At 36.6% G+C, this 26,280-nt stretch overlaps 1 protein-coding gene across 2 annotated transcripts in view; it reads left to right on the top strand.

Moving 5' to 3' along the window:
* LOC140135874 (CMP-N-acetylneuraminate-beta-galactosamide-alpha-2,3-sialyltransferase 2-like) overlaps positions 1 to 26,280 on the top strand; it is a 120,810-nt gene that overhangs the window by 27,487 nt on the left and 67,043 nt on the right. For both annotated transcript variants that reach the window (XM_072157524.1, XM_072157523.1), the window contains exon 3: positions 15,503 to 15,601. The gene's annotated coding sequence lies outside the window, so the exon portion shown is untranslated. The remainder of the gene's footprint in view (positions 1 to 15,502; positions 15,602 to 26,280) is intronic.

The raw sequence follows: 26,280 nt of genomic DNA, 5'->3' as shown, positions 1-26,280 counted from the left end.
CAGCTCAAAAGCCCATACACCATCCCCACCCCCATTCCGACTGATCTAGCAAGTGCCCTGATCGCAATAGGTAAACTGTTAAACTGTGGAGTGCAAATTTGAGTGTGGCAGTTTAATTTAACTAAAATTGTGGTGATTTAAATCAATTAAAAGTAACCCAATTGTACTGGTATTATGTAGGTTAGCAACCCTGATTATGCTGATAAAAAGTGTTTCTAGACTTGCCCTGCCGGATTCAATTCAAGGCCAATGAACCATAATATTAACCTGGTTTAACCTTATTGTGTGTATAGTATTGTTCAGACAATTGCAAGTCAAGTTGTCGGAAATACTTTTGAAAATAAACTTAACAGTAGTGCCTGTGAAGTCGCACTCAAAAGTAGCTACTTTTTTTTTTAATTTTAAGCTTACCTGTGATGGTGTTACATGCAAGATATCATACATTTAACATGCAACTTCTGACCAGCTGTCGCAAGTAATTAGTCCTGTGTGAACAAGACTTGTAAATAAACTTGCATGGATGCATGATATTATGGCAGCATTCATAATTAACCTGTGAAGTCCATGTTTACTTGGGAGTGAAGAGTCCTATACATGTATGTAAGTTCCGTGTGGACACACATTTGCAAGTATCGTAATTTAATTGCTGGATCGTAAGTAAGTTATTTCCAAAAGTAGGCTTCCGTCTAAACCAATCACATTGAGGCATGGCAGTTGATGGCAACCCGCATTTAAATAATGAAAACATTTGTAAAAACCATAATTCTGCATCTGACATTAATTTGTGGTGAGGTGTCATTTTACAGCATAAGCTTTTCCACAACATCTGAAAAAATCTGAAATTTAATTTTTTGACCAGAAATGCGCCATTTTAGTTTAATGGCTCACATATTTGTTTCACAAAAGATTAAATTTGCTAGGAAAAAAACTACATATTTCATGCATTTAAGTTCTAAAACTAGATGAGTTTTATGTCGGTTTAATTTACAAATTATGCTATCTTCAGTAGATAGCAATATCGTTGGAATAAAAAGTTGGGTTCTAATGAACAGAATATACTGAATTTAGTAATGATAGTATATATGGTTAAGTCAGAAGATATTTCACCATCCCAGAGATCCTCGATCTGACAGCACAAACAATTGGAAATTGAACCAGTCGTAACATTGTGTAAAGTTACGTAATTCTTCTTTTCATCTATTGCTAGTTTGAGGCTCTCCTTACATATGGCGGAACTTTGCAATGGGCTATTCCATTTGAAATCCCCTGTGGAAGATTTTGGAAACATGTTCCACAGAGGGAGTATGAATTTCAAATGGAATTAGCACATAGGCAGTTCCATTTGAATTTAATACACCCTCTGGGAAAGCTTGAACTTGAATCTTTCTCAGAGAGAGTGTGAGTTTCAAATGGAGTTGCCTAATGTGCTAATTCTATTTGAAATTCATACTCTGGAAGATATTTCAAAAATCTTCCACAGGGGTCACAATTGTGGATTTTAAATGGAATGGCCCAATGGGCAAATATGGTCAAATGAGAAGCAATTGAGCAGGTGTGAAAACGGTTTCTTCCTCAACAACCTGTCAACTAGCATCACCAGGACAAGATACAACTCAGCTTCATTGATTAGGCATCGGATTTAATTAAATACAAATAATTGATGGACACTAATTGATAATTGATATGATGAGGAGTTCAATGACCTGAAGTGCATTGTATTATAGATGTTGACTACTAGGTGCCAGAAGTGGGTAAATAGCTGCCCTGTGAACATTTGGTAATTTACACACAGTATATTGTACTCATCTGTACATGGCAGCTACACATGGCAGCTATTGCACTTACCCACTTCTGGCACTGAGCAGTCAATGTAGCTAAAAATAGCCTGTCTGATGAGGTCAGATAAATGGATGGAGTGAGAGGTTATTAAAATATTATTTGGAATTAAGGTTTGCAGGTTTTTGCCGCAGGTGGAAACACTCAGCAGTTTTAACCACAGTTTTTGCCGTTTGGCAAAAACGATAAGTACCAGTACTTTAAGTGTACAATGTATGTAGCTAGGATGAAAAGCAGACGATAAATTGAAAATGGAAAAAAATGTATATTATACATTTTTTTCCAAAAAGACCTATTTTTTGTTTGTTTTGGGGGAAAATTTCATATCTTCACTTCATAAGGTCAAAATTTTCAATTGATCGTCAGCTTTTCATCCCAGCTACATACACTTTAAGTACATATCATTAGATTTATAAAGTTTATCAAAAATATCAATTTGTAATCATTTGCCATAAAACATGTATTATATCACGAATTTTTAAAAAAATCCAAACGTTCATACCAGAGCTGCAGAGCCTTTAAATCTGCAAAAGTCCATGAAGTTTTAACTTTAAATCTGCAAAAGTCCATGAAGTTGTTAAAACAACTTAAGATCTACGTCTACGATGTTCATGATGTTTATTTACATCATGTGAGCATGCATGGCTCGTCTGTCAATCACTGGACTAAATACATACACCCTCTTTGGATGACATAACCTTAATCTTCCACACAGGGAGTGTGGGATTTCAAATGGAATAGCCCGATATACGTCCCATGCAATCTGCTCATGTATGCATTCAGCGTTCGAAATTTTGGTTGTCCGGTTGCCCGGGACAACTAAAAAAGTCGCCGGACAACCAAAAATACTGATTCGGTTGTCCGCAGGACAACCATAAATCTAGCCCAAAGTCACATTTGTAGGCCTACGGACAACCCAAAACTTAGACGGACAACCAGAAATTGTAATCTGGTTGTCCGTGGGACAACCATTTATTTTTCCTAAATTCGAACACTGTATGCATTGCACAATTTATGTTCAAATCGAAAGCTGGGGATTGTTTTTGGTGAAGCGGTGTGGCATACAGTATTCAGTAAATATGCTTGGTTGATCACATTGATGAAAGGATTGAAGCTGAAGTTGAGCATGATGAAATAGAAGTTTTGATTTTAGGACAAGAGTAAGTCTATTAAATCACATCCGCTCTGCAAGGGGTGTCTTGAAATCAGCAGCAGAGAAAAAGAAAGAAAGAAAGAAAGAAAGAAAGAAAGAAAGAAAGAAAGAAAGAAAGAAAGAAAGAAAGAAAGAAAGAAAGAAAGAAAGAAAGAAAGAAAGAAAGAAAGAAAGAAAGAAAGAAAGAAAGAAAGAAAGAAAGAAAGAAAGAAAAAGAAAGAAAGAAAGAAAGAAAGAAAGAAAGAAAGAAAGAAAGAAAGAAAGAAAGAAAGAAAGAAAGAAAGAAAGAAAGAAAGAAAGAAAGAAAGAAAGAAAGAAAGAAAGAAAGAAAGAAAGAAAGAAAGAAAGAAAGAAAGAAAGAAAGAAAGAAAGAAAGAAAGAAAGAAAGAAAGAAAGAAAGAAAGAAAGAAAGAAAGAAAGAAAGAAAGAAAGAAAGAAAGAAAGAAAGAAAGAAAGAAAGAAGAAAGAAAGAAAGAAAGAAAGAAAGAAAGAAAGAAAGAAAGAAAGAAAGAAAGAAAGAAAGAAAGAAAGAAAGAAAGAAAGAAAGAAAGAAAGAAAGAAAGAAAGAAAGAAAGAAAGAAAGAAAGAAAGAAAGAAAGAAAGAAAGAAAAAGAAAGAAAGAAAGAAAGAAAGAAAGAAAGAAAGAAAGAAAGAAAGAAAGAAAGAAAGAAAGAAAGAAAGAAAGAAAGAAAGAAAGAAAGAAAGAAAGAAAGAAAGAAAGAAAGAAAGAAAGAAAGAAAGAAAGAAAGAAAGAAAGAAAGAAAGAAAGAAAGAAAGAAAGAAAGAAAGAAAGAAAGAAAGAAAGAAAGAAAAGAAGTGAGCATTTAATCAAATTGAAATTACATTTTAACATCATTAATATAAATCAGTCATGTTTGTCTTTACCAGGTCAAATAGTTCCCCATAAAATATCTTAATTGTTCACTTGGGTATAATAAGTCTGTACAGAAAGGTTAAGGATCTCTAATTAGCATGGTTTGTTTAAAACAGTGTCTTACAGAGAACCTATAGGGAACATCATTACAGTGTGAATTGTCTTCAGGGATATTGGAAAGTGTAGCAATTGTCACCAAAGCGTCCCACCCATATTAGTCACTTGGCATGTTGTCTCATTCAACTGCCTTGCTGCCTTTGTTACCTCAACCTTTTCTGCCTTTTAGACACTATGGACCACAATAGCCTCATCCCAATGGCATAGTTCAATAACCTAAATTAAACAATCATAGTGCAAAATTTGACCTCAAGTTGCAGGGTATGAGTTTTTGTACCCAAATTTTCGGAGGTCATTCAATGAATGTATGAATGTATTGCGGTTAAAGAACTGTGCCCTGATAGATGAGCATGTTGTGGATCCCACCTATTTTCATATCTCTAAAACTTTATCTGAACTTGAGCAACAGAGAGAGAGAGAAAGAAAGTTCAAGTAGAGAGGGAGAAAAAAGAAAAAGGAAGGAAATAAAGAGAAAGAACAGGAAGGAAAGAAAGAAAGAATGAGAGAGGGAGAAAGAAAGCATGGCTTGTGTAAGGAGTGGAGAGGAGAGGGACAGGGAGGGAGGAAGGAAGGATGAAGAAGGAAATAAAAAGAACAGCTCTTTCTGACTTTTAAGACTCCCTTCTTTCTTCATCTTTCTGGAAACTATCTGAACTTATGGAACAGAAACAGAAAGATTTACAGAGAAGGAGAGAAGAAAAAATAAGAAAGGAAGACAGCAAGAGAGATAGAGAGAAGTAAAAGCAGTCTGCAACAGTCTGGACATTTAAAAAAAATGTCCGGAGTCAGGATGACAACAACAATATAGAAATGTATGTCCTCATGGATTACTCTAGTAATATTTTTAACATTCAAGTGTAATTGAACATGAACGGGACTAAAATATCATGTTGTTCCAGGCTTGCACTGGGGAAGGAAGAGACTGCCTATGTGCATGCCGAAGGGGTTCATTAACTCTACACCTTGCATGCCATGCAGCAAAAGACATCAATATGCTTATGTCGATTCTCATCTCTACTTTGGGCAGTGGTTGATGTCCTATAACATTTCCCCAAAACTCGGAGGATCAATAATTGGAATCCAACTGGATGGTGAAAATTGATGGGCCAAATTGGCAAATATCACAACATTTAATTTTTTCAACGCAGTAAATATGCAATGTATGCTTAAAATACACTCTCTTTAAAAGTTAATAGGAAAAGATCATTTCTTTTAATGTGGCTTAGCATGTCAAGATGTAAACCATAGTCCGCTATAATAAATATGCATATTGAATAACTTGGTGGTAAGGTGAAAAAGCATGATGAGTCCAGGACTGTATAACTTGCATCATATTGTTTGTATAATTGCTGATACCCTAAGAGATTAGGATTAGGCTCTGAGTTAAGATTAGTAAGGTTTAAAACATGAGCATTAGGTTTTGGGATGCCTGCACACATAAACAGGACCAAAAAAAACTACTTGCAAATTATCATACAGAAAAGCATAATTAACATCCCTGGGGCATTGCATTTTCTAAAAGGGGGTCAATTATTTTTACAATGATAATTCCCATTAAAAACATTACTAGTATTGTTTGGCAATGCTGCGTTTAGCCATACAGAATTTCTACAATACTGTAAACATGCTCAATAGCAATGTTGGCACACATGGATATCATAAAATAGGGATCAAATTTTGGTAAAATATGTGTACTGTATGGTATTTTCTGCATTTATGGAACAGTGGTTGAATAAAACTGGTGATGTGTTTTATTAGAAGAGGATGTTAATTGGAGAGAATATGGCAGATCTTTAAAAAAAAAACCAAGATCTATGAAAAAGTGAACACATTTATATTAAAATTATTATTAAAATTTGAGAGTGTATCTCTAGATATCTTTCTACCAAAAATGTGTGTTTGTACAATGTCTAGTTCCTCTTGGCCAGGTCAGAACTGAAATAAATTCCTATTGCTGATGTCACCTGATACCTTTAGCCATCTCCCAGAGAGGATCTTGTACCTTATTATTACTATCAGATCCAATACGAAAGGATACAAAATGATACAAAAGCTTAACGGTTTATGACCTGGCTGAAACGAAATGCAATACTGTATAATATATAGGTGGTAATTTTCACATACAGATTTTTTATGATTTCTGGCGTAAGTGAAGCTTTGTGTGTATTGATATTATGCTGTAACAATGTTATTAAATGATAAAATTTCATATTCATGTGTTATTATTAAAATTCATGTCCTAAAATCTATTTGCGAAAATAAAATCCTATCGAAAATTGTCCGCTTACCTTTATATAATACCAGTCATATGATATTCACAGGTTATGAATAGATGGATATCGTATGAATTGCAGCAATAACAAATTTATATTGTCCGAGGAGCCAAACTTGTTTTTTCTTAGTCGTAGACTAGAATTACACTGTATGTCACAGACTATAATTATACTGTATTATATAATAGAATGCAAAAACAACACATATAAATAGTCTAGAAATTGCCCTAGCATGAATTTATTTATATCAAAGGATATTAAGTTGCAGATAGAAATGAAAATATAAATAATTTGTAGATAAAAGTTCAGTGGGTAGCACTTGGAGCAGATCCATGCATGCGAAATGGATGTATACTGCAAACTAAACAAAGATAACATCAAAGTTGGAATTTAAGAGTCAAATAAATCCGCACCTAGCAAGTTACTAGTAAGGCCAATGTCATTGTCAGTTGACAGTAGACCATGCTACAAAAGCCACCAACCACGGATCGTGAAGCGAGCCTTGAGTAAATTTCACCATGACCACTATCTGCGAACCGAGAAAGACCACTATCCGAGCACAATGTTATTTTTGTTGTGGTTTTCTTTTTCTTACTATCGGATGGAAAAATTTTTTTCCATCCGATAGTAAACCTGAAAAGGTTGGCTTTTGGAGCAAAGCTATGGCTGCACCAGAAAATTGGAATTTCAGGGGGGTCTGAATTTGTTGTAAAATTGCAGCAAAAATTGCATTTTTTTTTTCATTGGGGGAAACTGGAGGGCAAGATCTCTGACTGATGGGGAGTGGGGGCATTTTCCTCCAGTCCCCCTCCCCTGTGGTGCCACCCTTGTTCAAAGACCATTCTATACAGTTAAAATATTGTGTCAATTACAGATTAGTATGTTTGAGATTCTAGTGACTGTGTCTGCCCTGGACTTAATTTTTGAATTTTTTTTTACATTTTTGTTCAAATTGGTAAATTTCATAAATTGCATTTAAATTTCAATATAGATTTTTTTGATTGATGATGTTCTAGTCAAATGTGAAAAATTAACTTTTGAAAGTAACTCAAAAACCGCTTACTCAAAGACCTTCTGAAATATGATACACATTTGAAAGATTCTATATACATTTGAATCAGTTGGGTTACAGTTTTTCATATTCATTACCCATATGAATTTGTGATACCGTAGAATAATATAACAATAAGAAAACAAGTCACAGACAGATCATTGCATGCACACTCATGGCTACAAACTCCCTAATCCGTATAAGTGCAAGGAAAGAATACATGCAGATTGAATATCCCCATATGGGCACTACCAGCCACATTATCGGCATCAAAGAACTATTGTGATTTTTTTACAGAGATCAGTGGCATAACCAGGGAGGCTGGTCCCCCCTGTTCATCAGGACTGTCGGTACATCTTAGGCCACCGGTACACGACAGGCCTTGGCGGGAAAAAATTGGGTCAACAATAGACAATTTGCTTGAGCATGGTGAAGGAACAAAGTACATGTTGCCCCAAATCTGCCTGTTTATGTTGCCACTTAAGTTATAAATGTGCGGTGACAATATTTTTGGAAAATTGTGCTCCTCACACCAACACCCCCACCCCACCCCTACTCTTTAGATTTTTGAGAGCACTGGGCAAACAAAATTTGGGCCAACTATTCATAAATATTTCCATCTGTAATCGGTACATTAAGTAGTTTGTGCCCCCCCCCACCTGGTTCCGAAAACCTGGCTATGTCGCTGACAGAGATATGATACGAATGGCCAGTAGGGCTAAAGGGGGTTAAGGTCAAAGTATAAGAAATCTAATAGCTCTATTTTGATTGGTTACTCAATAGTTCTATCATATAATTAACCAATCAAGGGCACTGTAAGAAAGCAGTAGTGTCCACAGGGATATATTTGAAATACTCTTGAATAAAATCATTTACTAAAGAGTAAGTTGAGCAAACCTTAAATATTGGTTACAAGAAGTTAAACATCCATACAGACACATTTTAATATAATTTGGGGCACTTTCATGCATTAATTTTTTCTCAATAATAAATATGAATTTGTCAAAGCCCGAGAGCTTTCAGAGATACAAGAAATTTGAAAATTGTTGTCACATTTATGAAATTAAGAAATAGAAAAGCATTCCCTCCTGACTTGTAGCTTCCTAATGTAATTATATACAGAGTTTTGTACAAGAAATAAAACAAGAAATGTGTTTTAGAAGCCCAAAGCAGTGTACGGATTCAAAGAAATGTGCTAGATGTACGGTAGGTGTCTCATAACAACAAGAAGATACAAAATGCCTCAATTTTTGACATGGGATTGATAATGGGCACATGTAGTAACACGTTTTGGGGATTTTTAAACTGCAAAATATTGGCTGAAATATTTTTTATCTGGGTGTTTTGTGGATGTTTTTGTCCCCAACTATCAAACTTTTGCAGCATAATATAACCCCCTCTCCTTCTAAATATGCCAAAAATTAATTTTTACATATGGGGACCTCTAGGGCGGTTGAGGTATAGAAGTCCCTGATGTGATATAGGCAAAAAACAACAACTTCATACAGTATGAAAAAACAATAATCCCCTGGTTAGGCTGTAACAATTTGAAACTGTGTGTTTGTTCCCACAATTGGCTAATATTTCCCACAGTTGATGCAGTGCTACATGTGTGGGGTGTGTTTGTGGTCAATCACAGATGTTAGCTTGAAAACTTGCGGACACACATAGAACTGTGGATGGTCCGCAGTACCAGATTGATGCAATAAGGCAAGAAACCCAGTAAAATTGCATTTGACTATAAGTCCCCTATTGGTGGGTAACTTGAAGCATCCAAAGATGCCCTGCACTATTACATACAAAATACAAATTATGCTTATGAAAATTAAATGCAAAAATTGCAGAAAATGTCCTGGCAATTAAAAGCCCACTGTGTATGCCTGTGTAGAACTTGATTCACCTTCCATTTCAGTCATTTCCTTTCTCTGCTATCTTCAGTAGACAGGAACCATCAAAATGCATTTCAAAGGTGCATTCAATCATCTCATCTTTCTGTGTGTTAAAAGCTATGGATAAGAATCGCTGAGTGACTAACTGATAGATAGATAGATGTATAAATTTGAGATGTGTTTAACTCTATGAGTACTATTAATTGATTGGTTGCAAAGCAGTCTACATGATTTATTGAGCCAATCAGCAACATGGTAAGAAAGGCAGTAGGGCTAGAGAGGATTAGAGCATAACATTTTAGAAGCATTATTCCGATTGGTCACTAAAATGAACATATTGTGAAATCACCCAATCAGAATCACTGCTGGAAAGACGGTAGTGCCCAAATCTACATGATTTATTGAGCCAATCAGCAACATGGTAAGAAATGCAGTAGGGCTAGAGAGAATTAGAGCATAACATTTTAGAAGCATTATTCCGATTGGTCACTAAAATGAACATATTGTGAAATCACCCAATCAGAATCACTGTTAGAAAGATGGTAGTGCCCAGGGGTTTAAATAAAATAATGTGTTCATGACTATATTTGATTGTGAGATAAAAGTGAATAATATAATTTATATTCAATATCTTTTGTATTTTATTGTTTTAAGCAACATAAACATGATAATATCTTAAAAACTATAAGTCTAATTTTGAAAGGATTTTCAGCTCATTGGAGATTGTTCACCAGGCATGAATATTAAATTTAAAGAAGAAAGTGGAATTGCTTGTCAGATGACTCATTTGGCTTGATTGGGTCATAGATACTGACATATAAATAGATAGATGGATGGAATTGATATTCTCTAGGATATTTCAATGCCTACTTGCTTGTCTGTAAAGCAGTATTCAGACTTTTTATTATACGTACAATATTGTATGCAACATATCTCGTTGTTTAATCTATTGCCATTCTATTTCCAGTAATGTTTAAGTTCTAATGAATGTTTGATGACGTAAAATCGATAATATATTTCTACTAGATATTACATGTAACATATTATCGATTTTTCGTCATCAAACATTCGTTAGAACTTAAACATTACTGGAAATAGAATGGCAATAGATTAAATAACGTAGATATGTTGCATACAATATTGTACGTACAATACTCGGAGTCTGTGGAGCGCTTTATTCTGTTTAATAACCAGTGGTATAGCTGGGGGTTTTGGCACCCAGGGCTAAGGATACATAATGGTGCCCCCCCCCCCCCCAATTCTTGAAACAATTGCGTGCGGAGTGTGCGAAAAAGTTGAATATCGGTCTTAAAATGATCTTTCAAATGATTTTTTGCTGAAATGCGCACAAAAATTTTGACTTTCATCTTTTGGAGGGGGCGCAGAATCGATGCTGAATTGGTTAATTTGGCACCCCCTTAGGGCAGCGCCCAGGGCATGTGCCCCCCTTGCCCCTGTCGCTATGCCACTGTTTATAAGAATGTGTCAGGTCTGGGATCTTTCCCAGCAAACACAAAAAGGTTTTGTTTTGTTTTTAGTTTGGTCAAAATGTTTTAATAACATTCAATTTTAGGTATATAGGGCATGATGTTTTGTATGAAGAAAAAAATTCCAGCGACCGGGGTTCAATCCCTGCTGAAATTTTCATATGTCAGTTTGCTTGAGCCCCCGGCTTGAGCCCCAAACATGTTATTTAAATCCTAATTTCTCTGGCTTGCATCGTTTATTTCCTATCCTCGCAAATATTAATTTGTGTCTCGCATTTTCTTACGCACTGCTAGGGTGAAGCATATAGACCACCTACTTCATTATTTTAAAAAAAGTACATAGGGCCTAACAAAGATGCTGTCATAATGTTAATGAAAAAATATTTTTTCTTGCTTTCTTACTTTTTCATCCTTTTCTACCGGGTGCAGGAAATTGTTCAGTTAGTCCAATTTCTTTGTCACAAACAACTTTGAATGATGCCACAACTGAAAGCTCAGACACATAATTAAGCACAGGCTCACTGGCATCATACATGTCAAGTTCCAACCATTTTCTAAATAAACCACACAGGTGAACACCTAATACAATTACTATCAATCAGGTGACATCTTATTGGGACAAACAGAAGTTTGGTAAAAAGTGATGAAAACTTGTAACATCCCAGCAAACACAAAATGCTTTGCAGAAAACATATTATTGTTGGGTCATATACATGTAAAGGGTATAAAACGTTTTAATAACGTTCTAAAATCATTTTTGACATAATTAACATTTTAACATAATGTTATTACAGAGTTGACAAATCTACTCGGACTAAAGTTGGGGTTTAATGTATGAATATGACAGCATGTCAAAATTGCTCTGTTGACCTGAGAAACAGAACAAATTTTGCGGATTCCATTTAGGTATAAGTTCAGACATGCAAACATTACAAACATGCCAAAAATTCAGGTTTGAAAATCAATTCCATATAATAAGATCGTACAATATGTGACCATCCAGCACAACTGAGCCCTGAAGTCGCCAATCATCATTTTTGAGATATTCAACCAAAATATTCTGCTTGAAATTAGCTTTAAAATGATGTATATCATGTCTATAGTACTTGACATTTAAGTAGTGAAAAATCAATAAAACAGTCAATAAATCCTTTGTTTCCTATTGTTTATTGTTAAGTTCAATGGAGCGGCGACATCCGGGCTCAGTTGTGGTGGATGGTCACATATGGTGTTAAGCACAAAAAAGCGGTTATGTCCTTTTGCCATACTAGGTCAAACTTGTCGTGATTGGGTGTAATACAAACAAGTTTAACTGATACAAGTAGACAGGGGCTTAGAGTTGAGCAACCTGTCCATATCAGCAAGACCCGAGACTCAAACAGGTCAAAACATGCACCACCATCTCAGACAGAGCACACCGCCTCTCAGACAGAGTACTCGGATAATGATGAGGAACGCATCTTCCTGTGCGACTCAAATTTCGCTGTGAAAACTGTAACCTAATAGATTTGGACTATCTTGTAGTTGGTCTAGTTCACCTGTCTTGTGATTTGATGCTTAACCCCCTCCATGCATGTGTTGACTGCAGATGACAAGGTTCAAAATTTTTTCAAAAATTCAAACATTTCAGAATTTTACATTTTTAGACCATATTTGGAATCAGCATGTAAAATGCATTAAAATGAGTACAAACAAGCCTAGTATTGGTTCAGTGGTTCTTGAGACAGCTCTTGATATTTTGAGAAAATATCTCAAAACTGGGACTTCTTATGTTGAAGCATATGCCTAGCATGCAGAGCATTAAACGCGAGAAGGTTGTAAGTGCGTAGAAATAACATAGCAGTTATGACCTAATTGCATTCAGCTGTTGTACAGTTGTTATTGATTGATGAAATTAGGACGTGGTTCAGTTCTGAAAGATGTAGGTAAATGAATGTGAATATCGATGATATGTATGGATGTTGGGTTAGTTGAAAGTATAGACAGCATGAAAGGATTAAAGGGGCTCTAAGAGATTTTCAAAGAGCCTACCAAGCAAATCTGTGATATTGATAATAGGAGACATATGAAGAGCTTTGTTGGAAAACCCCTTACATCCACTTGAGCAATTTTGAGAACACATCAAAAAATCATCAAAAAATTCTCTGATATATGGGGGTTTTCACCAAAAGCAGTTTTTGGCGGGATGCTCAATGAGCATCATCCTACCCAAGCATCCCTCCAAAAACTGCTTTTGTTGCAAACCTCCATATATCAGTACTTTTTTTGATGGTTTTTTATGTTTTCTCAAAATTGCTCAAGTGGATGCAAGGGGTTTTGCAACAAAGCTCTACATATTGTGAGCACCGTTGTTAAGCTTATCTGCGATTGAACTGTGTTGTGGAATAAAGTTCTGCATCCAGATTCCAGAACTTGACAAAATCATGAATATTTATAAACAAAAGATCATAAGACTGTTCAGATGCTGAAGATGCTGAAAATACCATGAGGATAACTATGAATGCCACGTGATGCATTGAGGCAATCACCCTAAGTGCTATATGCTCAGGGAATCGTTGACCGGGCAAGCGCAACCCCTGCGGCTACTGGTCGGCGATCGTAGCACACAAGGGGTCTTTACGAATCCTGAGAATACCAAGTGACTTCTTTGTTCATCTTCTCTCCTTTTTCGTTACTTCTTTAACTTCCGCTAGCAAAAACCAGTGTTAGGGTTAAGCCGAGTTATTTCAAATGCTGATTAGTGTATGGACAAACATATTATAAACAACTCTTTTGATTTTGATTTGATTTGATTTGTTCGGGTTTTGACAACCCTGGATAACCCAAGAAAGCCTCTATTGAAGCTTATTTCCATTGGGGTCCATTTGAACACCGGGACGGATTGGGAACAGTCAGGGGTTAACACAGGGGCGGCGCCAGGGTATTTTGATAGGGGGGGCAAAACAATTTCGTAAATTTGTGATGCGGCGCCCACGGCGCTTGCGCGACGCAGGGGGGTGTCTGAGGGGGGATGTGCAACATTGGGGAATGATTGTATGGACCATCTTCCCAACCTCATCTTCCCTATCAAAATATTGGGGGGATTTATACTCCCACCCCGGTCGGATATACGCCTCTGGTCGCAACGTGGTGTCAGTTGCATTGTATATATGATATGCCGGGTTTTTTTTATAAATTGGCACGATATGATATGAATGGGCGGGAGGAGGGGTGTCTTGAGGTTGGAAATATTACAAGCTGAAAGCCATAATCAGGAGCATAGGCGGGAGGTAGTTGCCCCTATGATCACTCAAAGCCGAAAAGGTCCACCTTGCGAGCGTAGCGAGTGAAAAAAATTTTTTTAATGCTTCTTCAGTCAGAAAAGGACCAAATTTGCCCATTCATGAGTGTAGCGAGCGAAAAACATTAGGTTCTTTATGCTTTCTTGGTCAAAATTTTAGGAGAGGACCAAAACAGATCCACCTTTTCACCCTGGCCGGCCGTAATGAAGCCAATTGCTTATTTATATATTTTGGCACTATTTCGTTCTAGTATAGGTTTTGGATATACAATGTGATGAAACCCCGTAAAAGTTGTGTGATATCGGACTGAAAGTAAACTTATTTATAATGATTAATTGCTACATGACACAGACTTGCATGTGTTGACGCTACCAGGAAAGTGACGTAGCCAGGATTTTTCCAAAGTCTCTAAATGTAAAGAGTGAAAACTCACTCCCCAAAGAGTGATTCACTTATAAAACCACTCAAAAATGAGTGAAATGTGTTTTTAAACTTTAAAACCACTCAAAAGAGTGAAAACCACTCTAAAAGAGTGAATTTCAACTGTTCAGGAGTTAAATGAAGGACAACACGCTTTTAGAGTTGTCCTTCATTTAACTCCTTGAAAGAGTTAAAATTCACTCTTAAAGAGTGGTTTCACTCTTTTTTGAGTGGTTTTAATGTTAAAAAACACATTTCACTCCTTTTTGAGTGGTCTTATAAGTGAATCACTCTTTCCGGGAGTGAGTTTTTCACTCTTTTACATTTAGTTTGCGGCGAAAATGGGCCCAAAATATAAAAACCAACAACTTTAAAACCGGTAGGTCAGCATTCCACAAGGGGCAAGATGTCCGAAGGGGGAGTTTCCTCCTTCTAACCATGGCCAGGGAGGGAAATGGCTCTTTTCTTCTTTTCCTCCTCTCTTTCTCTCCCTCCCTTTTCTCTCCTTCTTCTCTTTCTTTTTCCTTCCTTTTACCTCTTTTTTTGAATCATAGGGGGGCAATTGCCCCCTTGCCCCCCCCCTGTGGCGCCGCCGCTGGGTTAACACCCTACTCTATTCGAAACTGGCTGCGAATTACATGTACAGGTGTGGCTCTCTGCACATGGGACCGACGGCTTTACGTCCCCTCCGAAGGACGGGGTACTTTCATGATTCATTTACCCAATTATTAGGGGAACCATGGGGAAAGCGGAAGTCTGAATTTAATCTACAGAAGTTACCAATTAATTTTAGACTTTTTTTTCCAAGTCAATATCCCAGCAAATCGCCACCGCCAGGAATTGAACCCGGGACCTCATCATGCATTAAAAGCAAGTACCCTAACCATTGCGCCACGCTCTCTCCTTTGACCAAAACTGAGGATGCAATTTTTGTGAAATCTCACAGTGCCCCTTTAAAGGTAGTTTATATATAGCAGGAAAATATGTGAGGCATGCTGCTGATGTCATGAATCCCTTGCAGAAATCACAAAATCTTATAAGAATTCATACTAGCAATGAAACCTTGTCAGAAACTTGACTTCTGACCTAGATTTTGCTGTCTTTTTGTTTCACTTTTACAGGTAAGCTGTATGAAATTGAGTCGGGAAAGCAAAGACAATGAGGATGACACAGTGCTGACCCTATAACACCTGTAACAACTTGTCTGCGGTATGAACCAGGTATGTAGCAGTGTAAAAGCAATGTTTCCACACATCAGATTTTTGTATTTCAGAATGAACAGCATTAAATAAATTGTTTTGTCTTTGTGCTGACGATGTATCCACAGTATTGTATGATTTTTTTTTCTTAATTGCTTTTTTTTTCATCCAAAAGTTGAACATTAATATTATTATCATATTCAAGTTGGAGCCAAAGATAGAAGTTGCCAATATGTGACACGATCTGGTCCATGGAGGCCAAAGGTGGCAAATTTGAAACTGAGATAAAGGTAAAAATATGGAGTAAAAACAATGAAATACATAAGAAAATTGACATGAAAAAACTTCATAACTTTAGAATCAAGTATGCCAGACCTTTGGTGTTTTCAGTAAATGATAGCTTATTGTATGTATAATGTAATTTACAGTAACTCAATTTGCAAAAATGCCTCCTTTGGCTCCCATGGACCAGATCGTGTCACATATGTAACTTCTTGTGAAACCCACAATGATTGTTGTTTGTGACCTTTTTATTATATTGAACTTTATTAAGGCTGTTATTGAAAGTATTTTAATTAGAAGTATTTCAAAAGAGGTTATCGGTTTTCTTTGTTTAGGATTTTCAAAAGCAGTACCTGCGTGTGCAACCATAACTATTTCAAAATAGCCCGCCAAAGTCATGCAGGTAACTCTGAGGTTGTGCATTGAATTGGTTTGAATGAGGAATACTACGGGAACCAGCGCCTTATGTTAGAAGTCACACATGAGTAAAGTGGATAACCTCCATTGTATTCCCATTTAATAATATTTAGGACTGACGACGATGCAATTGATGATGGTGATGATGATGTAATGATGATGCAATTCTGCTGCTGATGATTTATGATGGTGGTGGTGATGATGATGATGATGATGCAATGGCGATACAAATCCCACTGCTGTGATGATGATGAAGAAAAAGCATTTGTTACTGTGCTTATTAAAATATGAATTAAATAGTAATTACTATTAAACAGTAATTTTTTCTTTAATCAAATCAATTTCTCTGAACATGTGCAGTCAACAACCCAGATTTGATGTCATTGTCCCATATCAATGCAAAAATAAACTTTCCCACCTCTTAGAAAGACAAGTACCTCATTTAATTTAAAAAGTGATCAGTCCTTGATGCAAGTTCTTCTAGAATTACATCCGCCCAACGTTTTCTCGTTTTGTTAAGTGCAAATATATCAGTAGGTAGAGCAAACGTGTTGCTATTCAGTGCCTTCATTTTGGTGTTTAATTTTTTTGCGAGTTTCAAATTGTATTTCGTTGATGTTCATTTCAATTGGTATAGCATAGAAACACACTGTGCTTCGGGTCTTTAATTGAATTGTCCTATGGGGCTGATGTATGTATTCGACAACGATCCAGAAAAGACAAAAGCAAAACACCAGGTGTGCTTTTTAGCGTTAGGTACCTCTATTGATTGCATAACAACATGACAAGTCATAGTGTGAGGCCAATAGCTGCTTCATGTTACATCGGGCTCTTCCTGTTGAAATCCATACACCCCTGTGGAAGACATGACCTTAATCTTCCACACAGGGAGTGTGAATTTTAAATGGGGCTACCTGAATGGGTGACTCCATTTGATATCTACACCCCCCTGTGTGGGATATTAAGGTCATATCTTCCATAGGGGTGTATGTAATTCAACTGGAATACCTGTGTAGGATATTAGGGTCATGTCTGCAATAGGGGGTGTATGGATTTCAAATGGAATAGCCCATTTTAAGATTCACTTTAGTAAATTGCCTAATCCAATTTGAAATGTTGACATATTTAGAACAAGTGTACATATGCAAACAAATTGTGCTAGTAGCAAATATGAAATGATTGAATAAAAACAGAAGCTGTTGAATTTGGTCATAGTGTTATGGTGAATATTATGGTAGTGTGAATTTCAAATAGAGTTATCTGAATGATGGGGGTGGGCTCCATTTTGAAATCTATTCCTTTTGTATACAGAAGATGATATATGATGTGCTATCTACTGTATAGGATATTGTGTGCTATCTACTACTGTGGATAGCATATGTGCTATCTACTGTAGATAGTATGCGTGCTATCTACTGTAGATAGCATGTGTGCTATAGATAGCATGTGTGGTATCTACTGTAGATAGATGACTTGTATGCTATCATGTTTGCCATCTACTGTACTTGACTTGTGTGTTCTCATGTGTGCTATCTACTGTAGAGCTATCTTCTGTAGCAAATGGTACCAGTTGTCTTTGAAAACTTACATACCGGTAATCAAAAAAGCACAACTAGCCACTTCTGTATAAGGCTTTTACATAAGTACAAGGCTTTACTCTCAAACTGAATATCTTTTGAGATGTGAGATCTAACAAGCGGCAACTATTGCACACACAACCTTTTCACACTAATGAGATCAAGGGTACCTGAAGCAAAAAGGTGCCTTAGAATGTTTAATTCTGTCATAAAACTATAAAGAACTCCCCTTACAGCAGGTAGAGAAATGTAATGAAAGAATGAGAGGTACAAGATAGCATTGATTCCTGCGCAGACAGGTGGCCTCTGCAATCAATTAAGCTTTGCTTGCCATTTGGGTGAAGTATATGGGGAATTCCCTATGTTAATAGGATAGGTAATATGAGTGTGATAAATGATGTGGAACATTTTAAACACATGAACCATGTAGGTGCTTTTTGACTTTTGAATAGAGAAGATGATATATATATATTTGTGCTATCTACTGCATAAATAAATGATATTGTGTGCTATCTACAGTAGATGACATATGTGGATAATGTGGTATTTACTGTAGATTGCATGTTTGCTATCTACTGTATATGACATCTGTGCTATCTACTGAAGATGTCCTCAGTGTGCCATTTACTGTAGCAAATGGTACAAGTTGTCTTTGAAAAGTTATCATCAACAGCATAGCAGTTTCACATCGTAAAAGCTCTTCAATGCACCACATGTCTTAGGCACCTTTTGTACAAGGCTTTTACATGGGAGGTATACATTCAGCTTTATTTTCAAACTGAATATCTTTTGAGATGTGAGATCTAACAAGCGGCAACTATTGCACACACAACCTTTTCACACTAATGAGATCAAGGGTACCTGAAGCAAAAGGTGCCTTAGAATGTTTAATTCTGTCATAAAACTATAAAGAACTCCCCTTACAGCAGGTAGAGAAATGTAATGAAAGAATGAGAGGTACAAGATAGCATTGATTCCTGCGCAGACAGGTGGCCTCTGCAATCAATTAAGCTTTGCTTGCCATTTGGGTAAAGTATATGGGGAATTCCCTATGTTAATAGGATAGGTAATATGAGTGTGATAAATGATGTGGAACATTTTCATCACATGAAACATGTAAGTGCTTTTTGACTTTTGAATAGAGAAGATGATATATTTGCGCTATCTACTGTATATATGATATTGTGTGCTATCTACAGTAGATGACATATGTGGATAATGTGGTATCTAACTGTAGATTGCATGTTTGCTATCTACAGTAGATGACATGTTGTCTACTGTAGATTGCATATTTGCTATCTACTGTAGATGACATTTGTGCTATCTACTGTAGATGACATTGCTTGCTATCTACTGTAGATGACATTGTTTGCTATCTACTATAGATGACATTGTTTGCTATCTACTGTAGATGACATTTGTGCTATCTACTGAAGATGACCTCTGTGCGCTATTTACTGTAGCAAAAGGTGCTAGTTGTCTTTGAAAAGTTATTATCAAAAGCATAGCAGTTTGATATCTTAGAAGCACTTCATTGTACCACATGTCTTAGGCACCTTTTGTACAAGGAATGGGAGGTATACATTCAGCTTTACTCGCAAACTGAAAATCTTTTGACATGTGAGAGAAACAAGTGGCTAATATTGCACTCACAACCTTATTGCACTGATGAGATCAAGGGTACCCAAAGCAAAAAGGTGCCATAGAATGTTTAATTCTGTCATAAAACTATAAAGAACTCCCCTTACAGCAGGTAGAAATATGTATTAAAGAATGAGAGGTACAAGATTTGATTTTTGTACAGACAAGTGGCCTCTGCAATCAATTAAGGTTGGCCTATATCTTGGCATCTGTATACATATCTACCTACCTACTGGACATGCTATCAGTTTGTAATTTCAAACTCTAAAATGACCTGCCAAAAAGCCTTGGTAATGAGCCCACATGATTTGTCTAGTGACCCAGGGTTTTGTTAACACCTGCCTTTTCTAATGAGGTTTAAAACATAAATTACAGCCATTGCCGGGTTATGGCGCTAGGAATTTATTTTGGGGGGTCATTGGGAAGCAAAGTGAATTTCAAGGGGGCAAAATCAACACATTTTGCGCAAAATTGCTGCGAAAAGGGGACATTTTTATAATTTGGGGTTTTTACTGGGGGATGTCATGTCAGCCCCATTTTGATATATTAAAACACGAGAACCGCAAAACCTATGGAAATATAAATGTGATTTTGTCTTCCTTGACTCATTTCCTATCAGAGATCAGTGTTAATATTAAGCAGTACACTGCCGTATTTAGTTATGGCTAAAACATGGCGTCGCTGGGTGTGCTTTTGACTCCTGACCATGTTTAAAACAAAACTGCCAACAGGTTACATAGGAGGTGTTGCTTTAAACATGTTCAGGGGCCAATGACACATAGGTTCCTGCCCAATGACGATGGAAAAAATATAGCTCCTGCCATTCCGCTCATCGTAAACTGTTAAAAGGCATAATATTTTATACAGTTGAACACTGAATGGGGCTTACATTTAATGAGGTGTGGATGATTTAATCAGAGCATATCTAACACCATTTAGTGTCATGATAAATATGTTATTAACTTGTATATTTAGGTGAGTTACCAGGGGCGACAAGGGGCAGACTGCTCACTTGGGAAAAATATTTTCAGATGAATTTGAGACAAAAAGAACATTTTCTGTGAAATCAGCTGTGTTTTGATACTGTTTTCACAATCAGTGAGCTTTTGCCCCTATCCCTTGGAACATACATGTACAAGCTGATTTTCCGCTTGTGCGTATTTTTGTTAAAGGCCTGTTCAGTGATCCCAGCGAAAGTGTAAACAAATTAGGATCATGTATAAATTGCTTAAAAGTGAAGGATAAATCATTTAAATTGTTATTAGGTATTTTTGAAATGAAAAATGTGGCAGAAAACTTGGAAACCACAGTATTGACAAAGTTGAAGACCCATTCAAATTCATGTACCGGTACTAACTAATTTCTCTACTTAAAGATATTATTGTTTCATGTAAAATGTATTATTTTGTTTTTAATACACGGTTTCCGATTAACCATCAGCATGCTATGTTTGCACATCTATGCAACTAACAAAGATGCACAAGAAACCTGAATTTGAGTGATTTTTATGATTTTCAGAATGAGCAAATCACTAAATAGGCCTTTAAAAGACAACACATTGAAGAAAGAGGCTCAGTATGGGTTAGGGTGCATCAAACGCCCCCTATGTCAACCGATTTTCTTCTAACTTGGTCAAAGTGTGCCACTTGCTAAAATATTAATCTCCACCAAATTTAAATTCAATCGGATGTCGCTTCTGGGTCCACCGAGCTCAAAGTTTGACGGGATCTTTGCAGCAAATATCACAATTACACATGAGGCAGCTTTTTATCTTCCCACTAATTCCACATAAAAATCATGGCTCCCACTTACATTTTGTATCTAATTACACTTAAAGAGGGGAGTGGAATGTTTTATGGTTTCACATCATATTTTTAGTGATTGACAAGTGTTGTACAGTAACTATTGCTTTGGAAATTAATAGCTGCCATATATACCATTACCAACATGTTATTCTAATACATTTGCGGTTATTTGCACATGAATGTCATAGCTTCCGCATGCATTTGGTATCTATAAATTACACTTATTGAGTGGAAGTGGAATGTTTTATGGTTTCACATCATATTTTTAGTGATTGTGCAATCACAAATGTTGTACAATAACTATTGCTTTAGAAATTCATAGCTGCCATATATACCAACATGTTATTTTAATACATTTGCGGTTAATTCCATGCAATTTACCTGTTTAAGGTTTACAAGTCTAGTACAAATGCACACCGATGTTCATTACAAAGCTTCTTTGAGAACATAAACATGTCTTCATCATAATAGAATGAGATACATGTACATGTAGATTGTCATTGTTTTAAATGAAAATCCAGTGTTTAAAATTAACCATGTCCTACAAAATCAAGTCACCAGTTTCATTAAAGTTGCAGTTTGCCCTTTCGCAGATTTGGCTTCATTTTTCTGTCTTGTTCCACAACTTCAAAGACGTTTTGTTTGTTCCTCAGATTGGGCTGCTGATAAGAAGTCCGAGCTGAGCTTGACACCATGCTCTGCAGCATCATTTACCAGATGTGAATTTTAGTATTTCTGCAAGCCCTGTCAAAGCCATGAAGCACCATTTGTGGTACGGAATCTTACTGAAGACTACTAGCAGTCAAACCAGATGAGGAAATGATCGTACCAAGTAATCGTTATGGCACAGGTTATAAAAAAAAATGTGTTTCCAAATAGCTTCACTGAAGCAACAACACTAGCTGACTTGGCGGGCTTGGACTCATGGTTCACCAATCACGTCCATGCACATGCTGCAGCTTGACCATGGATTTCTTGCGGACAATGTTGACACTTTGCCTAAATCCCCAGCTTTCCAGACCATGGTAGTCAATATTTGTGCCATCAATGTGGTAAATGATGCTGCAAGGCGGGGTTTTCAAGCTCAGCATGGACTTCTTATCAGCAGCCAAATCTGCGGAAGATTATCAAAACGTCTTACAAGTTGTGGAACAAGAAGCCAAATCTGTGAAAGCGCAAACTGCAACTTGTTAATAGCAGCTATTAATTTCTTAAGCAATAGTTATTGTACAAACAACATTTGTCAATCACTATAATGTGATGTGAAACCATAAAACATACCACTTTCCCTCTTTAAGTGTAATCAGATACAAAATACATGCGGGACTCTGAGCCATAATTTTTATGTGCAAATAACCGCAATTGTACAGTATTAAAATAACATGTTGGTATATATGGCAGCTATCAATTTCTAAAGCAATAGTTATTGTACTACACTTGTCAATCACTGCAAAATATGATGTGAAACCATAAAACATTCCACTTCCCCTCTTTACGTGTAATTACATACAAAATACATGCGGGAGCCATGATTTTTATGTGCAAATAACTGCAAATGTATTAAAATAACATGTTGGTATATATGGCAGCTATTAATTTTTTTTAAACCAATAGTTAATGTACAACACTTGTCAATCACTGAAAATATGATGTGAAACCATAAAACATACTACTTCCCCTCTTTAAGTGTAATTAGATACAAAATGCAAGCGGGAGCCATAATTTTTATGTGCAGATAAAAAGCTGCCTCATGTGCAATTGTGATATTTGCTGCAAAGATCCCGTCAAACTTTGAGCTCCCGGTGGACCCAGAAGATGACATCCGATTGAATTTAAATTTGGTGGAGATTAATATTTTAGCAAGTGGCACACTTTGACCAAGTTAGAAGACAATCGGTTGACATAGGGGGCGTTTGATGCACCCTAGTATGGGTGCCTGTGATGGAAAACCTTTAATAAAATTCAATTTACCTTGCCCTCCTGCAGTATCGGCAATTAGCAGAGCTTTGATCACTACCTGGGACATCAATCTTTATTGCTCTTCCTCACATGGTGCTAGAAGCAATGACAGGTACAATGCAATATGAGCTAAGTCTTTCTATGGTTTAAAAGGGAAGTGCCAATTCCTAGCTCTAGTTGAAATTCTCAAGTTTCAATAGGGTAGAGTTTCTTATAGTGTAAGAATGCGACTTAATGAATGATGGATTATCCTGTGTGGCAATATCCAGGAATTAACTTGTTGTGTTTTGACGTTAATTTAGGTAGCTTCTTCCCCATGCAGGAGTGCAAGGTAAATAGTGCTCACTGCTCAGTTGCATATTCTGTAAAAGTAAAAAAAAAATTTCAGATGAATTTGAGACAAAAAGAACATTTCTGTGAAATCAGCTGTGTTTTGATACTGTTTTCACAATCAGTGAACTTTTGCCCCTATCCCTTGGAACATACATGTACAAGCTGATTTTCCGCTTGTGCGTATTTTTGTTATAGGCCCGTTCAGTGATCCCAAAGATAGTGTAAAAATAATTAGAATCGTATATAAATTGCTTGAAAGTGAAGGATAAATCATTTAAATTGTTATTAGGTATTTTTGAAATGAAAAATGTGGCAGAAAAGTTGGAAACCACAGTATTGACAAAGTATTGACAACGTTTTGACGTTAATTTAGGTAGCTTCTTCCCCATGCAGGAGTGCAAGGTAAATAGTGCTCACTGCTCAGTTGCATCTTCTGTAAAAGTTTAAAACAAATTGTACTTTTTGCATTTCAAGCAGCTACAGTGAAAATTGTGGGATAGGCTTTTAATACGACAAGTTCATAACAATTAGTAAGTTTTTTTCGAGGTTCGCCATTTAGAACTGTCAAGTTTGTGTCAGGAGTACATGTCGCTCTGACTTCTTCAGGACAAAGTACCTAAGAATGAGACATGTAGAGACAGTTTTCAGTGAACAGCTCATTTCAGAGCCACCCATATGCAAGGGGCATCATTAGAATATGTTAGAACCATGTTTGCTGCCTACAATTGGCGCAGGGTTCATCAGTACAACAACTGTGACTACCCCTAACAGCTTCCCATTGACTTGGGTGGAGTGAGGCCTGGGGGCACTCACTAAAAATGGGTGACGGGGATGTGGGGCCACATTGACCCCCATTTTCAACTCCCTCTCACCCAATGACCCCCTTGTTTATTAGGCATGGGAACGTTAAACGCATGTACCGTTAAACGCATGCATGATCTGTTAAACGTTTAGTAATTGTGGTAAACGTGTAACACGCAAGTCATTTTCAACCTTCAATTTTCCATTCTTCAATGCTAATCAACAGTTGAAAGTAACAAAATCTGAAGACGACCTTAATAATTTACATGAAACTTGCTCAAAACATTAATTATTTAACACTAATACGTCAAAATAATGCATAGTTTCTGACATGTTTGGGCCGTTGACTTTGCGAATTTTACCTTATGTAAAGCACCATCCCTATTTTTTTATTTTACTGAACTCCCGCTCACCCAATGACCCCCTTTTTTGTTTTCCTGTCACCAAAAGACCCCCTTTTTTCAAAAATGTTGGGGAAATTTCTGATAATCTCTCACTGAATGTCCCGTTTATTCATTATTTTTCCTCAAATTTTGATGAATTTTTGAAAAAATTTTATCAACTTTTATATCTTGACCCAAAATCTTTCCTAGTCTAACTGAATGACCCTTTTTTTGGGTAAGATTTCCCCCTTTTTGGGAGCCTTTTCACTGAAAGACCCCTTTTTTCAATGTCTAGGCACTCCCGAAAGACCCCTAGTTTTGAACTGCAGTCTGCACATCCACTTAACTTCCAAAGTCAAGTGCCCCCCCCTCGGTGAGGCAAGGCAGGCAAAGCGCCTTGCCCAAGGGTGCAACACAGTAGTGGAACGGGGACTTGAACTAACGCACGACGAACAAGCTCTCAGATTATGAGTCTAAGGCCATAACCTCCATTTCAAATAGAAAAGCCTATTTCAACTTTCACAGTACCTCTACCATAATTCTAGGTCTTGGTATACCTATTTATAAAACTATATAGGCCCCTAAAACACTTTCCCTGAAGAATGTGTGGCAATATAATATATTAATGTGCATGTCAGCTAAGATATATGGCTGTTTGTACTAACTCACAAAATTATTTGGGAATTATAAATATGTGATGGGGCTGGGGATCAGCAAGTCTCATGTCAAGTCTAATCAAATACCACATTATTATATGTGACCCCTCGGCACAACTGAGCCCGGATGTCGCCAGTGCCACTATTGAGATATGCTCCATCGAACTTAACAATAAACAATAGGAAACAAAGGATTTATTGACTGTTTTATTGATTTTTCACTACTTAAATGTCAAGTAATGTAGACATGATATACATCATTTTAAAGCTAATTTCAAGCAGAATATTTTGGTTGAATATCTCAAAAATGATGATAGGCGACTTCAGGGCTCAGTTGTGCCGAGGGGTCACATATTTCCTAATAATGTTTTAGCTTGATTTCATTTAGAATTTAGAAACCAATGTTCCTTAAATCCTATCACATTTGGTTAGAAAGTTAGGCAGCCAGTGTTTAGTCATCTTAAAAACAAAGGGGTTACATAAACACATTTCTCCCCGTATCTGCAAGCTAGACTTTAAACTCATCTTGCGTGATCACTTAATATTGTCTTTGAATAATTGATACACCCAACTTGTCCATGGGACCTCGTAACCCATTTGCATTTTGTTGAGACACAATTTTGTAGATCTTGAAGGGAAATAGTTTGGTCATAAACACTACACAGAGTTAGTAAATTCACAGAGGTTCCAATTAAGCCGATTTACAAATATAGGTCATAATCAGTGGGGTACTTCATATGATCATTACGTTCCACATAAATGTGAATCGATGTGTATTACTATGGCATACATTGTGTGACTAAAAACTTTGTGAAAGCCATAGTACGTAGCCCTATGCACTGGGTT

This window comes from Amphiura filiformis, chromosome 16 (genome assembly GCF_039555335.1).
Source record: "Amphiura filiformis chromosome 16, Afil_fr2py, whole genome shotgun sequence".
Lineage (NCBI taxonomy): Eukaryota > Metazoa > Echinodermata > Ophiuroidea > Amphilepidida > Amphiuridae > Amphiura > Amphiura filiformis.
Note: the sequence above shows the minus strand (reverse complement) of the source record. Positions and strands in the feature narration are given on the sequence as shown.